Source organism: Bos indicus x Bos taurus, chromosome 19 (assembly GCF_003369695.1).
Source record: "Bos indicus x Bos taurus breed Angus x Brahman F1 hybrid chromosome 19, Bos_hybrid_MaternalHap_v2.0, whole genome shotgun sequence".
NCBI lineage: Eukaryota > Metazoa > Chordata > Mammalia > Artiodactyla > Bovidae > Bos > Bos indicus x Bos taurus.
The window spans coordinates 25,914,147-25,930,187 of record NC_040094.1 but is presented as its reverse complement, the minus strand read 5'-3'; the positions used below and the strand labels follow the sequence as shown (position 1 = coordinate 25,930,187).

Here is a 16,041-nt window from a genome sequence, read left to right as displayed (position 1 = left end):
CGGCCGGCTGCGCGTCGCGGGCTCGGCTGTCTGAACCGCGGAGCGGGCAGCCGGGGGCAGGGTGGGCGAGAGGAACTGGCCGCGGGGCGGGTAGGTGAGGCGCGCCAAACTTCTGCCCGGGCAGCGCCGGGTCCGCGTAGTTGTGGCGGACAACAAAAGCGCCGGCCTCTGCGGCCTGGTCGCTGGCGCACGGGGTCTGAGAGCCCGGCGGGGCGCGGGACGCCGCCTCGCCTGCCTCCGCCTGGCACGGGCTCCGGCTGCGCCGCCCGGCTGGGGGAGGGTAGGAGCGGGCCGAGCCGAGAGCCGCTCGCTGGCCAGCTCGGGGCTTTGTGCTCCGAGCGATTCTGGCTCCTGTGCAGGCCTGCGGGGCCCCGGGGCTGCGGCCCGCGGGCTCTGGCTTGGGGCGGCGGCCGGGTCTGCCTCCCCAGAGGTGCCTGCGTCCCCCCTCCCCCATTGTCCCGGCCTCCGGCCGTTTGCGGCTTCCAGGTTGACTTTTTAGGGGGTTGGCTCCGACTCTGCTAGGACTGTGTGAGCGGAGCATGCGCATTGGAGACGTACGTGTGCGGAGTGAAAGAGGGGGAGGCGGGTTGGTGGCTTCACAATGCCTCCCCACGTGCTGCCAGATTTAAAGAGAAATGAACCAGCAGTTAGCTTCTGCTGCCCAACGCCCGGCGGCTGTCCTTCTCGATTCTGGCGGATCTTCACCTCTCCTCTCTACCGCCGGAGGCCCTGAGCCGTCGGCAGAACCTAGAGGCTGGAATGGACATCCGTTTTTGCAATAGGTTTACAAAGAGTTTGAGGTGCTGGTTAAATCACCTTTGTGACTTCTTAAGGAAAAGGTTGTCAGGGGCTGTTACAGGTTGTATAGTTAGGTTTATTATTAGACCATGAGCAAGCAAGTTTGGACACATACTGAAGTTCTGGATGGTCAGGGGGAGTGATCTAGACTGAATGGAGAAGTTCTGGTGATCTCTGTGTCCATCGCAAATAATGTATTGGACAAGCACTGAATGAATAACAACTTTATTGTATCTTGTAGTTGCAAACACAGCTTACTGTTCTGTGTTTTTTTTTTGTTTGTTTTGGTGGAAGGAATTAAGATGTTATTTTGTTTCCCTAAGAATTCCTTGATCAGAATAAGTTTTAATTATGTGAACTATTAAACAGTATTAAATATTAAAACAGTACTCAACTTAAATAATGGGAAAGGTGTGTATATATATATATTTATTTAAAGGTGTAAAAGAAGTTAAGCAGTTGCTATGAAAATAAAGTATGACTAATAACAGTGTTAGCAGTAGCAGTATTTCAAAATTCTTTCCAACCTACTTGTGAACAGACTCTAAATTTTGATAGCCAGTTGGTTCAGTTTTGCACTCTTAAAAGATTAATCCCAAATATTGATAAAGACATTTTCCAAAACGCTTTCTTAACGGATGACTTTTTGTTAAGGCTTACCAAGATACGCTTTAAGGTTGGAGGACAGAATGATTTAGTTTGTAATCTTTCATGCCTTATTATAAAATTACTTAGCTGCCGATTACTTTTCTTGCCTTCTCAATTAGAAACAAGGACTGTTGTTAATATTTTCTTAAGTTTTTGAAGGATATTAATTAACATACTCAGAATATATGAAGTAGGCCAAGGCCAGTGCATTAAGCGAAATGTGAAAATATCAAGTTTATTGGAAAGACTTGATAACTACATACTGAAATAAAGGCCCTGTTTAGTCTTTAGTAGTACATTGTTTGAGCTTTTTGGTTCTTTAGATATCATTTGAAAACAGGAAAAATGGTAAACTGTTATCTCTTGAACTCATTTAGAGTGAATTTTTGAAAGGCTTAATAATAAATGCTTTAAAAATTGTGTAATATATTGAACTGAGTAGACACTCAAACCTAAGCCATTCTAGGTGGTAGAATTTTGGAAACTTAAAATAGTGGCCAACAGTGGTTAGTTTACTAAGCCCCTAGTCTACCAGTCCTTAAGGATTTTACTTTATTACTTGAGGGGAGAATTTATTTTGTGGGTTTGTTTTCTTTTGTTGGTAATTGTAATGAAGAACCCGGTTACTTTGAGAGTGAAGTGGAATGGTTCCTTGGGTTGCAGTTACTGTGGTGCAGGCCTATATACTATGTAATAGAATGTTAAGCAGTGTTCTTGGCCACTACCCACCAGATGCCAGTAGTATACCGCCTCAGTTGTGACAACCAGGAATGTCTCTGTTGCCAGATGTCCCCCGAGGGACAAAGTCATCCGAGGTTGAAAAACCTCTGGTTTAAGGTGTTTTGGTTAAGACCAGAATGGCTGTTGTGAAGCAAGTAAGAAATACATTCATGAAATCAGATAGGTTGTATTTCTTTGTGGGTATTATTAGACTATGACTTACTCCTTTGCGAATTCAGCAGTCACAGTTCAGCTTTTGCAGTGCATAATGCTAAATACTAAGAAATTCCACAGCGAAAGAGATGATTTAAATTTTTCAAAAAGATATAAGCAGTGGTTAAAAATACAGAGGATAGAAAAGGTATCATGTTTCCACCCTTGACCCAGACTACTTTTTTTTTTTCGGAAGCAACCATCATTGATAGTTTCTTGTGTGTTTGAGTTCAGTTCAGTCGCTCAGTCGTGTCCAACTCTGTGACCTCATGGATTGTAGCACACCATGGGGTCTTGTGTGTTTATATGGGCTAATGTTTACTGAGAACTAGTATGTACCTGGAATTGTGCTGAGAGCTTTATGTATATATCTCATTTAATCCTCCTAATAAGGAAATTGAGGCTAAGAGAGTTTAAATTACTTATCCAAGGTCACACAGGTAGTAAGTGTATGAATCTATTCATATTCAGGACCTTCCTGTTAGAAGCTTTATTTTTAATTTGCAGCGTTGTCTTCCAGGGAGCAGCGATTTAATATAACTGTGAAATACGGTCTTATAAATTTAAATATTCAAGGTTAATTTATCCACTAACTACCAAAATGATTGGGGAAATATTCCCATCTTAATAAAATTTTATGCACAAAATAATGCACCCTACAATCTAAATGATATTCTTAAGGTAATCATAAAAGGATGTTTTAGCCACTGTTAGTTTAGGAGCAGCATTCTGCAGAGTGTCATAGGTTGAAAGCAGCACTAAGCTTTTTGGTGTTAGCAGTTAACTTGGGGAAAATGAATTGTACTAATTGGTCATATTCCCTACTCTAACCATACTTACTTTATGACAAGCATTTATAAAGAATAAGAATCTTTTTTTTTTTTTTAAGATCACTTGAGGTTTTTTAACAATGACAACATAGATTTTCAGTAGTTGCTTTCTCATAGGTACCTGTCATTCCAAAACTAGGAAGAAGAATCTCTTTATGCAGTAACAATAAATAAATTGAACTCCTTTTATTGTAGAAAGTTTGATTGTATATTTTAAAGTAATCTGGAACATTCCCATATCTCCTTGGCTACCTATGTAAGTAGGTTGTGATGAATTATATGTGTTTCTCAGACTTAATGTGCAACAAAATCACATGGGAGTATGTTAAAAATACAGATTCCTGGCTTTACCTCCACAGAATCTTAGTCTACATGTCCAGATGGGGCCTAACAAAGCCAAGTCTTTAAAGCAGTTGTTTTTGTTGATTGTGAAACTGTGTTCTGAACCCCACACTTCAACAGTTTCCCTAAGCTATTTTGTCATCCCTCTGGAGGGCCTTCTGCAAGGAGTCCCATTCCTAGTTTTTGTGGGGTGCTGTGTTTTGTTACCCTGGTGTTCATAGGATATTGAAAGAATGGTGTTTAAAAGGAGGAATTAGATTTAATATTTCGTATTGGCCTTTCTATAATGTATTGGCACTGTGACATAAAATTTCATTAATAATCTTAAACAAGAAAAAATAGAGTATTGATTATTGAAAGGGACCACCCTAGTGGTAGAAGAAACTAAGGTGATGAGCACAATATTATTCTTAATGGTTGTAAACTCACATATTTAGAAATGGAAGAAAAGCCTAAAAGTAAGCCTTATATTGCATCAAATTACTATTTATTTTAATAGAGTTTGGGGAATTTTTAATTCCAGAAATCATTACACTGTTCCAGATATAATGCAGCTACTATATGCTGTCAGAAAAAAAGTATAAACCAAACAAACATTGTGGTTGAAGAAGGGATGTTAGATGACTTGTAAATCCCTGTAGTTGAGGGGGAGCATCAAGGAATTAAGCATCTAATGTTTTGTTACAGAATCTTACTTCAAAATATATACATATATTAAATCATTATGTGTATATCTTACATACAGTGTTATGTGTCAATTCTATCTCAGTAAAGCTGGAAGGAAAATCTTTAATTCTTGACATTAAGGAGTAAATATTTTAAGTTATAATTTCTGTTGCTCAGTGAATATTTTTGATATATAATGCAATTTAGTTTTTTATAAGTATTGGTAGTTTAAAATAAATGGTAGTTTAATTTTAAATTTAGAATGAACATACTTTCTATATTGTGTAACAGTTGATTTCACTTTCTCAAGTACCACTGAATATATCAAGATGTTGAGGTAAACATTTGTTTACCTATAATTTGTACATATTAGTTTATTAGTATAATCTGTACTTACTGTAAAGTAGTACTAAAGTATATGGTTTTATTATATAGTTTATATAAGTTAATATACTTTATATTTGGTGATGTGTGTGTATATAATGGTGATGTTGTGTATGTTAGTCGCTTAGTTGTGTCCGACTCTTTGCAACCCCGTGGACTGTAGCCCGCCAGGGTCCTCTATCTGTGGAATTCTCCAGGTGAGAATACTGGAATGGGTTGCAGTTTCCTTCTCCAGGGAATCCTCCTGACCCAGGGTTAGAACCCCGGTCTCATGCATTGCAGGCAGATTTCTTATCTGAGCTATAGGGAAGTCCCAAACATGCCTTAAGTATTAATAGAGTGATACTGAGTATGGAAAATCTGAAAATCCTTTCACTACCTCAATATTATTGTTGCTTTTTGACTTTTCAGGTGAAGCGTGTTTGCAGGTATCAAAATTTTCAATCTTTGGGTTATTTGATCTTGTTTACTTTAGTGCAGGTTTTATTGAGCAGGGAATGCTAGTTTATTGTAAATTGTAGCAGGCTATGCTTTTGCTTCAAGCAAATAAAATGCTAAGCATTCTTTTGTTTTAATGAACTGACTTCAATTTAGGATGAAGAATTTTTCATTTCTAGATTATTGAGAAGTATTTTTGTTAGAATTTAAAACACTAGTTGACCTCCAAAAATCTGTTGAACGGCAACTTTGACTGGTTTGTAGGAAATAACTTTTCAGAGAAGAAAGCGTAGTATTAATATATGCTTATGGAACCATTCTGGCCAAGCAAACATAATATAATTATATCTGGTTGAAAGCGTTTCAACTACAGAAAATTACAAATAAGAAAAAGCAAATATTTTGCAAATTTTGGTAATGAACATGAATTTTTGGTATGAACAGATAAATGAGGGGATAAGAATAAAATGCATCTTTAGGAAATAAGATGTTATCTGTGTGTGTGTGTGTGTGTGTATATATATATATATATTTTTTTTTTTTTTGCACTAGTTCAAGATACTATTAGACTAATTCAGGTAAATAAAATTTTGTTTTTTCAGCTGTGCCATGCTTGTAGAATCTTAGTTCCCTGACCAGGGATTGAACCTGTGTCCTTGGCAATGAAAGTGCAGATCCTGGCCACTGGACAGCCAGGGAATTTCCTAAGTCAATTTTTTTTATCAGTGCTGTTCCCTTGATAGAGTTTGGCCCTCAGAGAAATTGCTAGGAAAAATTCTGTAATTTATTGCTGTTGCAGTAGACATGTGTACTTCTCTTTATGATGTGAAGTCCTAGAAAATTTTTGAAAAGTCAATTTTTGTAAGTAGAAATGTTTACCTTTTATTAAATGTGTTTATGCTTTTCATTATATTTTCAATTTTATATTCTTATATAAGATGTATTTTAACTAGGAGTTTCTGTTTCAAGACAAAAGTAATTCTAGACAAGGTAGACATGGCACCAAAAGCATGATCTATACAAGGTAGTATTGGTAAACTGGACATCATCAAAATAAAAAAACTTCTGTTTGTGAAACACAAAAGAAAAAGCAGGCTGTAGACTGGAAGAACAAAATTACAAACTATCTGACAGAAGATTGTTCTAGAAAATATAGACCTCTTTAAAATTCAACAGTAAAAGAAAATGAACAGTCTGTTTAGAAAATGGGCAAAAGACATGTACAGACATTTCAGCTGGTAAATAAGCAAATAAAAAGATGTTCAACATCATTAAATACCAGGGAAATGTAAATTGAAACCACTGAGGTATCACCACATACCTATTTAGAACAGCTAAATTAAAACAAGTTAACACCACATGCTGGACAGGAGAAGCAGAAAAACTTCATCTCTCACATGTTGCTGGTGGGGATGTAAAATGGTACTGCCGCTATGGAAACAGTTTGCAGTTTCTTGTAAGACTAAATATACGCTTACCATACAACCCATCAAGTACACACTTGGGCATTTATTTCAGAGAAATGGAAACTTATATCCTCATAAAAACTTATCTGAAAATGTTCATAGTAGCTTTATTAGTAATAACTGGTAACTGGAAACAACGCAGATGTCCTTCATTGGGTGAATAAACCGTGGTACATCTGTACTACGGAATATACTACTCAGAAATAACCTGATACACAAAACAACTTGGATGATCTCAAGGGAATTATGCTGAATGAAAAAAAGCTAATCTCATAAGGTTGCATATTCTGTGATTCAATTTATATAAAATGCTTTTTTTGATGTAAAAAACATAGAATTGACAGTCAACCATTTTCCAGTGTGGTTTGGTAGTGTTAAGTTTATTCACAGTGTTGTAAAAAAACAACCCTCCATAACTCTTTCATTTTGAAAACCTGAAATTCAATAAGCAAATCTCCCTTTCCACTTTGACCCCAGCCATTGCTAACCACCGTTTTATGTTTACAGTTTCTCTGCATTTGATTCATATGAGTAAATTCATACAGTATTTGTCTTTTTGTGACTGGCTTGTTAGCGTAAGGTTTGTTGTAGCATACAGCAGGATTTCCATCCTTTTGACACTAAATAATACTCCCTCGTATGTATGTATACCGCATTTTGTTAATCCATTCATCTGTAGGTGCATTTGGGTTGCTTTCCTCTCCTGTGATTATTGCTGCCATGCACATGGGTGTGAGATATCTCTTCAAAACCCTGCTTTCAATTCTTTTGAATATATAGCTGGAAGTGGGTTTGCTAGTTCATGTGGTAGTTTTTTTTGTTTTTTTTTACAAGTTTAATGGGTTTAATAAGTTTACCCCTTCAGTTCCTATTTGCAGCACCCAATATTCCTTTGAAACACCAGACAGAACCAGCAGTGGCCAACAGTCAAGGTCAGACCTCCAAAGTTTAAAAGTTCAGGTTCTCTGAGCCATGTGGTAGTTTTTTAAAAATAAACTTTACTTTTAGAACCAGTTTTATTTTTTATTTTATTATTTAAGTTAATTTCATTTCTTGGCCATGCTGCAAAGCTTGTGAAATCTTAGTTCCCCCACCAGGGATTGAACCTGGACTCTGGCAGTGGAAATGCTGAGTCCTAACCACTGGACAGCCAGGGAATTCCCTTTAGAGCAGTTTTAGATTCACAGCAATCTTTCTGTTCTATTTTTCCATTGCCCTATACAACTGTATATCAAAATAAAAAGTTTAAAAAAGCCACTTGTAACCAGAGCATTTTTATCAGTCTTTTTTCATGTAAAGAAGTCCTTTTTATTAATAAACTTACTATCATACTTAGATAAGCCCACAGTGTGCCTGCAGTGCCACCTGTGACCTGGGAGACCTGGGGTTTGATCCCAGGGTTGGGAAGATTCTCCTGGAGAAGGGAAAGGCTACCCCCCGTGCCCCGCCCCCCCAGTATTCTGGCCTGCAGTCCATGGGGTCACAAAGAGTCCTAACAGGACTGAGAGACTTTCACATCATACTTAAAAATGTAGCAACATAGTTGCCATATTAACACTTTCAAGGAATAGGAAGCTGCAATTGAGATAAATCTATAGTTTGAGGTAGAAATTCCATCTTAATTTTAAATAATCTTTGTTTAAACTTCTTGTGCTATTGTTTGGAAAATGGGAGAAAGGATCACTATAAAAGCTCATTTATTGAGCACTACTGTTCAGTTGCTTTGAGAAACACAGAGAGAATGCAAAAGATAATTGACCTGGTATTCTTGCCTTGAGGTGCTACATTTAATAGGCGTTGATGGACATGTAAACAAAATTATAACGCTGTCAGTTCAGTTCAGTCCCTCAGTCGTGTCGGACTCTTTGCGACCCCATGGGCTGCAGCACTCCAGGCCTCTGTCCATCACCAACTCCCGGAGCATACCCAAACTCATGTCCATTGAGTTGGTGATGCCATCCAACCATCTCATCCTCTGTCGTCCCCTTCTCCTCCTGCCCTCAATCTTTCTCAGCATCAGGGTCTTTTCCAGTGAGTCAGTTCTTCACATCAGGTGGCCAAAGTATTGGAGTTTCAGCTTCAACATCAGTCCTTCCAGTGAATACCCAGGACTGATTTCCTTTAGGATGGACTGGTTGGATCTCCTTGCAGTCCAAGGGACTCTCAAGAATCTTCTCCAACACCACAGTTCAAAGGCATCAATTCTTCTGTGCTCAGCTTTCTTTACAGTCCAACTCTCACATCCATACATGACTACTGGAAAAACCATAGCTTTGACTAGACGGACCTTTGTTGGCAAAGTAATGTCTCTGCTTTTTAATATGCTGTCTAGGTCAGTCATAACTTTCCTTCCAAGTAGTAAGCGTCTTTTAATTTCATGGCCGCAGTCACCATCTGCAGTGATTTTGGAGCCCAAGAAAATAAAAGTCTCACTGTTTCCATTGTTTGCCCATCTATTTGCCATGAAGTGATGGGACCGGATGCCATGATCTTCGTTTTCTGAATGTTGAGTTTTAATGCCAAGTTTTTCACTCTCCTCTTTCACTTTCATCAAGAGGCTCTTTAGTGCTTCACTTTCTGCCATAAGGGTGGTGTCATCTGCATGTCTGAGGTTATTGATATTTCTCCCGGCAATCTTGATTCCAGCTTGTGTTTCTTCCAGCCCAGCGTTTCTCACGTTGTACTCTGCATATAAGTTAAATAAGCAGGGTGACTATATACAGCCTTGGCGTACTTCTTTTCCTATTTGGAACCAGTCTGTTGTTCCATGTCCAGTTCTAACTGTTGCTTCTTGACCTGCATACAGATTTCTCAGGAGGCAGGTCAGGTGGTCTGGTATTCCTAGCTCTTTCCGAATTTTCCAGTTTGTTGTGATCCACACAGTCAAAGGCTTTGGCGTAGTCAATAAAGCAGAAATAGATGCTTTCCTGGAACTCTCTAGCTTTTTTGATGATCCAGCGGATGTTGGCAATTTGATCTCTGGCTCCTCTGCCTTTTCTAAATCCAGCTTGAACATCTGGAAGTTCACGGTTCACGTACCTTTGAAGCCTGGCTTGGAGAATTTTGAACATTACTTTGCTAGCATGTGCAGAAGGCAATGGCAACCCACTCCAGTACTCTTGCCTGGAAAATCCCATGGATGGAGGAGCCTGGTAGGCTGCAGTCTGGTAGGGTTGCTAAGAGTCGGACATGACTTGAGCGACTTCACTTTCACTTTTCACTTTCCTGCATTTGAGAAGGAAACGGCAACCCACTCCAGTGTTCTTGCCTGGTGAATCCCAAGGACTGCGGAGCCTGGTGGGCTGCCGTCTATAGGGTCGCACAGAGTCGGACACAACTGAAGCAACTTAGCAGCAGCAGCAGCAGCAGTTGCTAGCTAGCATATGAGATGAGTGCAGTTGTGCAGTAGTTTGAACATTCTTTGGCATTGCCTTTCTTAGGGATTGGAATGAAAACTGACCTTTTCCAGTCCTGTGGCCACTGCTGAGTTTTCCAAATTTGCTGGCATATTGAGTACAACACTTTAACAGCATCATCTTTTAGGATTTGAAATAACTGGAATTCCATCACCTCCACTAGCTTTGTTCGTAGTGATGCTTCCTAAGGCCCACTTGACTTCACATTCCAAGATGTCTGGCTGTGGGTGAGTGATCACACCATCATGATTATCTGGATCGTGAGATCTTTTTTGTACAGTTCTTCTGTATATTCTTGCCACCTCTTTTTAATATCTTCTGCTTCTGTTGGGGCTATACCATTTCTGTCCTTTATTGAGCCCATCTTTGCATGAAATATTCCCTTGGTATCTCTAATTTTATTGAAGAGATCTCTAGCCTTTCCCATTTTATTATTTTCCTATATTTCTTTGCCCTGATCACTGAGGAGGGCTTTCTTATCTCTCCTTGCTATTCTTTGGAACTCTGCATTCAAATGGGTATATCTTTCCTTTTCTCCTTTGCTTTTTGCTTCTCTTCTTTTCACAGCTATTTGTAAGGCCTACTCAGACAGCCATTTTGCTTTTTTGCATTTATTTTTCTTGGGGATGGTCTTGCTCCCTGTCTCCTGTATAATGTCACGAACCTCCATCCATAGTTCATCAGGCACTCTGTCTATCAGATCTAGTCCCTTAAGTCTATTTCTCACTTCCACTGTATAATCATAAGGGATTTGATTTAGGTCATTACCTGAATGGTCTAGTCGTTTTCCCTAATTTCTTCAATATAATGCTGTATAAGTACATAAACACAAGTGGAAGGAGGACAAAGACTGAGGAAGGAGTATTAATTGTGGGAGGGTACAGTGAAGTTGGAAAATCATAGGGAAAGAGCTATATTTTGGATATAGCAGAATCAAGATGTCAGTTCTTTAAGAGTTTAACTTAAATATTTAAAAAATTCTTGGCATTTATCAGTGTAGAAAAATTAGTAATTAGAACTATTTAGCATGACAGAAATTTAATGTTGTGAGACTTAAAAACAAATAGGGGTTTGGAAATGCCGGGCTAAATGAAGCACAAACTGGAATCAAGATTGCCGGGAGAAATATGAATAACTTCAGATACACAGATGACACCGCCCTTATGGCAGAAAGCGAAGAGGAACTAAAGAGCCTCTTGATGAAAGTGAAAGAGGAGAGTGAAAAAGTTGGCTTTAAAACTCAACATTCAGAAAACTAAGATCATGGCATCCGGTCCCATCATTTCATGGCAAACAGATGGGGAAACGGTGACAGACTTTTATTTTCTTGCGCTCCAAAATCACTAAGATGGTGACTGCAGCCATGAAATTAAAAGACGCTTACTCCTTGGAAGAAAAGCTATGACCAACCTAGATAGCATATTAAAAAGCAGAGACATTACTTTACAACAAAGGTCCGTCTAGTCAAAGCTATGGTTCTTCCAGTAGTCATGTATGGATGTGAAAGTTGGACTGTGAAGAAAGCTGAGTGGCAAAGAATTGATGGTCTTGAACTGTGGTATTGGAGAAGACTCTTTAGAGTCCCTTGGACTGCAAGGAGATCCAACCAGTCCATCCTAAAGGAAATCAGTCCTGGGTATTCACTGGAAGGACTGATGTTGAAGCTGAAACTCCAATACTTTGGCCACCTGATGCGAAGAACCGACTTATTAGAAAAGACCCTGATGCTGGGAAAGATTGAAGGTGGGAGGAGAAAGGGATGACAGAGGATGAGGTGGCTGAATGACATCACTGACTCAATGGACACGAGTTTGGATAAACTCTGGGAGTTGGTGATGGACAGGGAGGCCTGGTGTGCTGAAGTCCATGGGGTCGCAAAGAGCTGGATACGACTGAGTGACTGAATTGATAACTCTACTGAAGATTTCCAAGAAAATAGTCTGGACACAGCTTTTGAGGGATGGCAGTAATTTGTAATTTAAGAAATTTTGTATAGAACCTGTCTGCTTACTTCACGAGTATATAAAAGTGGAAGGAGGGCAGAAAGGAAACGAGTCATTCTTCATGATCTTAGGACTTCCCGTATGTGGTCAAATTCAGTTCTTATAGCAAATCTTTGGAGTAAACACTTTTCTGGGATAAGGAAATTGAGGTTCAGGGCTTCCCTGGTGGCTCAGCGGTAGAGATTCCACTTGCTATGCAGGAGACGCAGGTTTGATTCCTCCGTTGGGAAGATCCCCCGAAGGAGGGAATGGCAACCCCACTTCAGTATTGCCTGGAGAATTCCATGGACAGAGGAGCCTAGCAGGCTTCAGTCCATAGAGCCACAACTGACCAACTGAGCACAATTGAAGTTTTTATTATGTCTGGTATTCCCTGGAGCTAACCCCGATGGAGCTGGCTGGCAGAAATATATCTGCTAATGAAATTGAAACCCTTTCCTCATCAGTGGTTTCTTTAACATTTGGGGCTTCTTAGACGCCTTTGAGAATCTAGTAAGCATTAGACCTTCCTTTAGAAAAGGCACACACAGTTTTGGGTATAATTTTAGAGGGTTTTCTGATCTCGTGAATGAGACTTCTGCACATGTAATGCTGTCTCTTACATCATTCACTCAGCAAATTTGATGACAATTTTGTGTGTTATATAGGGATGCTCAAAATGAATAAATTATTCTTGTATTCCAGAAACTCATAGTCTATGGAAAATTCTGTCAGAGGGCTGCTTTAGCACACTGTGCCAGAGGGAGTCGGGATGTTTGCTTCTGCCTGGACGTCTTCGGAGAAGTTGGTGGCATTTGTGCTTGACTTGAAAAGGATGTGTAAAATTTGATCATGCAAACTTAAGAAAGGATTTAAGGCTGAGAGAGAAGCACAAGCCAGACATAAGACTTGCGCTGAAAATAAGTCACTGTGGTTGGAGTATATGATGAACCGAACTAGTGGGAAGACAGTATTTGGAAAGGTTGGTTTCATTTGTGGAAGACCATAAAGATACTGAAGCATAGACTTTTACCAAGGAGGGGAGAAGTGATGTGATCCAAGTGTGTTGGACAAATGCTTCTCCTTATCTGTGGTGAAAGACCAGGTTTAATAAAATTTCCAATTCATTATATAATGATTCTTTAAAAAACAATAAATTATTAGAAAGATGAAATAAAGATAGATTCTAGTCAGTACTTTATAATATTAGGTTCATCAGATAAAATGACTGTCATATTGTTCTCTGAGTGTCTTAATGCTTGCTGTGGCTGACGGTCACGGACCAGTAAGTTTGGTACATTGGCACCAGTTAATGGACCACGCTTTAGCACTGCTTTGGGCAGAGTAGAGAGAGATACTAGACTACAGTCTCTCCACAAGGACAATGATTTTTATTTTTATTAACTGACTTATCACAGATGCCTGGAAGAGTGAAACAGCAAGCAACCAATAAGTATTTATTGGATGGATTAAAGTTACTGTACTAGATCCACCTCCACCCTCCCCCCACCTGTCTCCCCGCCCCATTACTTTAGCACATGTGAACTGAACCTTTTAAGGTAGAAAGTGAGACAGTTAGAAACGTCCATAAAGTAAACATTTAGTTCCTTCTATATGCCAGGCCCTGAGGATCCAAAGATTCATGATACAATTCCTGGCTTCCCTGTCTAGTGGAGAGTGTCGAGTTTTATAAACAAATACTGGTTGATCATTAGAATATATATACTTCATCACATTTGTATAGACATTCTTACCTTTCTTACATCCCCGCCTTCACTTGTTTAAAGTATAGCTTTGACCAAATGGGGCTTCCCTGGTGACTCAGGGGTAAAGGATCTGCCTGAAAGGCAGGAGACCTGGGTTCGAACCCTGGGTCAGAAAGATCCCCTGGAGGAGGGCATGGCAACGCACTCCAGTATTCTTGCCTGGGAGATCCCACGGACAGAGGAGCCTCGTGGGCTACAGTCCGTGCAGTTGCAAAGAGCTGGACAGGACTTAAGTGACTGAACAGCAACGACGACAGATGTTTTAAAATATAACTTTTCTAATTAATAAAATGAACCTATTTATTATAGACTTGGAAAAGATAAAACGTGATACAAACATCAATCATCCCTTTGCAGCCTCTTAACATTTGATTCTTTTCATTGCATTTTGCTTTTTTTTTGTAAATTGAAATTCTGAAAGAAGAACCTTCAATATTAAGGATTGTAGTGAAAATCACGCTCTTCAAAGTAGAGTTTGTTAAAGTTCCTTTTACATACTGATTCTCTTTAAGAAATCTTCAAGATCAAGGAGTTCTTTTTTTCCAAATTTATTTAGCAAGTAAATGACAGAAATTTTAAACTCAGATTTTAAATTCAGGTCATCTTATTACCAGGACTACTGGTTTTTATACAATAGCATGTTTAAACTTTGAAAACTTTGTGACTTTTGGAAGGAGAACTAATATTGCTCGTGGCCTCACCTGATATTTTGAGATTGTCTTTCTCAACTTCTATGCTGTAGAATTCTAAGACTAAAATATCTACTTCATGGCTTATGTCAGGAGGGTTGTTACTCTGAGACTTTTCTTAATACTCTTTTACTTATTACGATAATATTTATTTTTCATGTTTAGCAGTGCGTAGGATGGTTTATATTGTCATCACTAGCCGTCTAGGACTTTGGGCTGTGCTCACTTCTGTATTCAAACTGCTGTGAACATCTGTGGTGTGGTAATTCCCCAGGGAAATACTGTATTTTTTTTTTTTTTTTTTTTTTCCCCCAGTGTCTCTTCTGGTTGTTTTTACATCTCTCCCTTAGGATTATACCTTTGCTGCAGTTTCTGCCCTTAGCATTTGCTTGGTGGAAAAAGAACAAAACCGTCGTTATCCAGTTTGGTTTATATTTAACTCTTGTGGGTGCAGCTGTGGCACGGGTGAGGATGCTGTGCTTCCTGCTGCCCTCTTCAGGGTCTAAGGCATTCGGTGTGGCTCTTGGGGGAAGCAGTGCCATTGTGATAGGCCTTCCCCACCCCCCCGCCCCCCGCAATAAATGTAATTTTAGAAGAGTTTTAGATTTACAGAAAAATTCTAAAGATAGAGTTCCTATATACCCTGTACTCAGATTTCCCTATTATTAACATGTTACATTAGTGTGGTTCATTTGTCACAATTAATGAACCAGTGTTGATAGATTATTATTAACTAAACTCCATACTTCATTCAAATTTCCATAGTTATTTTGGGCTGTGCCATATGGCATGTGGGAATCTTAGTTCCCTGACCAGGGATCGAACCCATGTCCCTGGTAGTGGAAGCATGGAGTCTTACCCGCTGGACCACCAGGGAAGCCTCAGATTTCCATAGTTTTTACCTGATATATATTTTCCTGTTCCTCTTTCCTACCCTAGATAACCGCATTGCATTCAGTTGTCCTAAGTCTTGTCTGTTCTTGGAGAGTTTCTCAGTTTCCTTGTTTTTTGTCTTTTACAATTTTGGGGAATACCAGTCAGGTATTTTGTAGGATGTTCCTCAAATTGGAGTTGTCTAAAGTTTTTTTCTTGACTAGACTGGTGTTTTCAAAAAGAATACCACAGAGGTGAAGTGCCCTTCTCATCACGTGCCAGTTGATAACCACACAACAGCACTGGTGATGTGAACCTTGATCCTTTGTTTAAGGCTGTGTTGACCAGGTTTTTCCACTGCAGAGTTACTGTTTTTCTCTTTTTCCTATCTTATCTTTGCTACTCACTTATAAATTTCATTCCCCACTCATGTGGGAAGGAAGGACTAGGCCTCACTTCCTGAAGGGGCCCCTATCTACTTATATTATTTGGAATTCATTTGTAAGGAAGATCTGTCACTTCTCCCATTTATTTGTTAATTCAATCGTTTATTCAGCATAGGTTTATATATTTTATAATTAGGGGTTAAAATATGTGTTAGGCGGGGTTCTGCAGGGAAGCGGAACCAGGAGGAGGATATACAGATATATCTGTGTCATGTGATTGTAGGAGCTGGCTAGTCCAAATTCTGCAGGACTGCTTGGAAGCCTGGAGATAAGTCTGTGTGGTAGTGCACGTCCTAAGGCAGAGTGCTGGCAGAATTTCTCTGGGGGGAGGTCAGTCTTTTTAAGAATTATGGCCTTCAGCTGA

The 16,041-nt window shown here is 39.4% G+C and overlaps 1 protein-coding gene across 2 annotated transcripts in view; it reads left to right on the top strand.

Annotated features, from left to right (window-relative positions):
• The window catches only part of UBE2G1 (ubiquitin conjugating enzyme E2 G1), an 89,556-nt gene that overhangs the window by 841 nt on the left and 72,674 nt on the right, over positions 1-16,041 (top strand). The gene's annotated exons all lie outside the window — the stretch shown is intronic.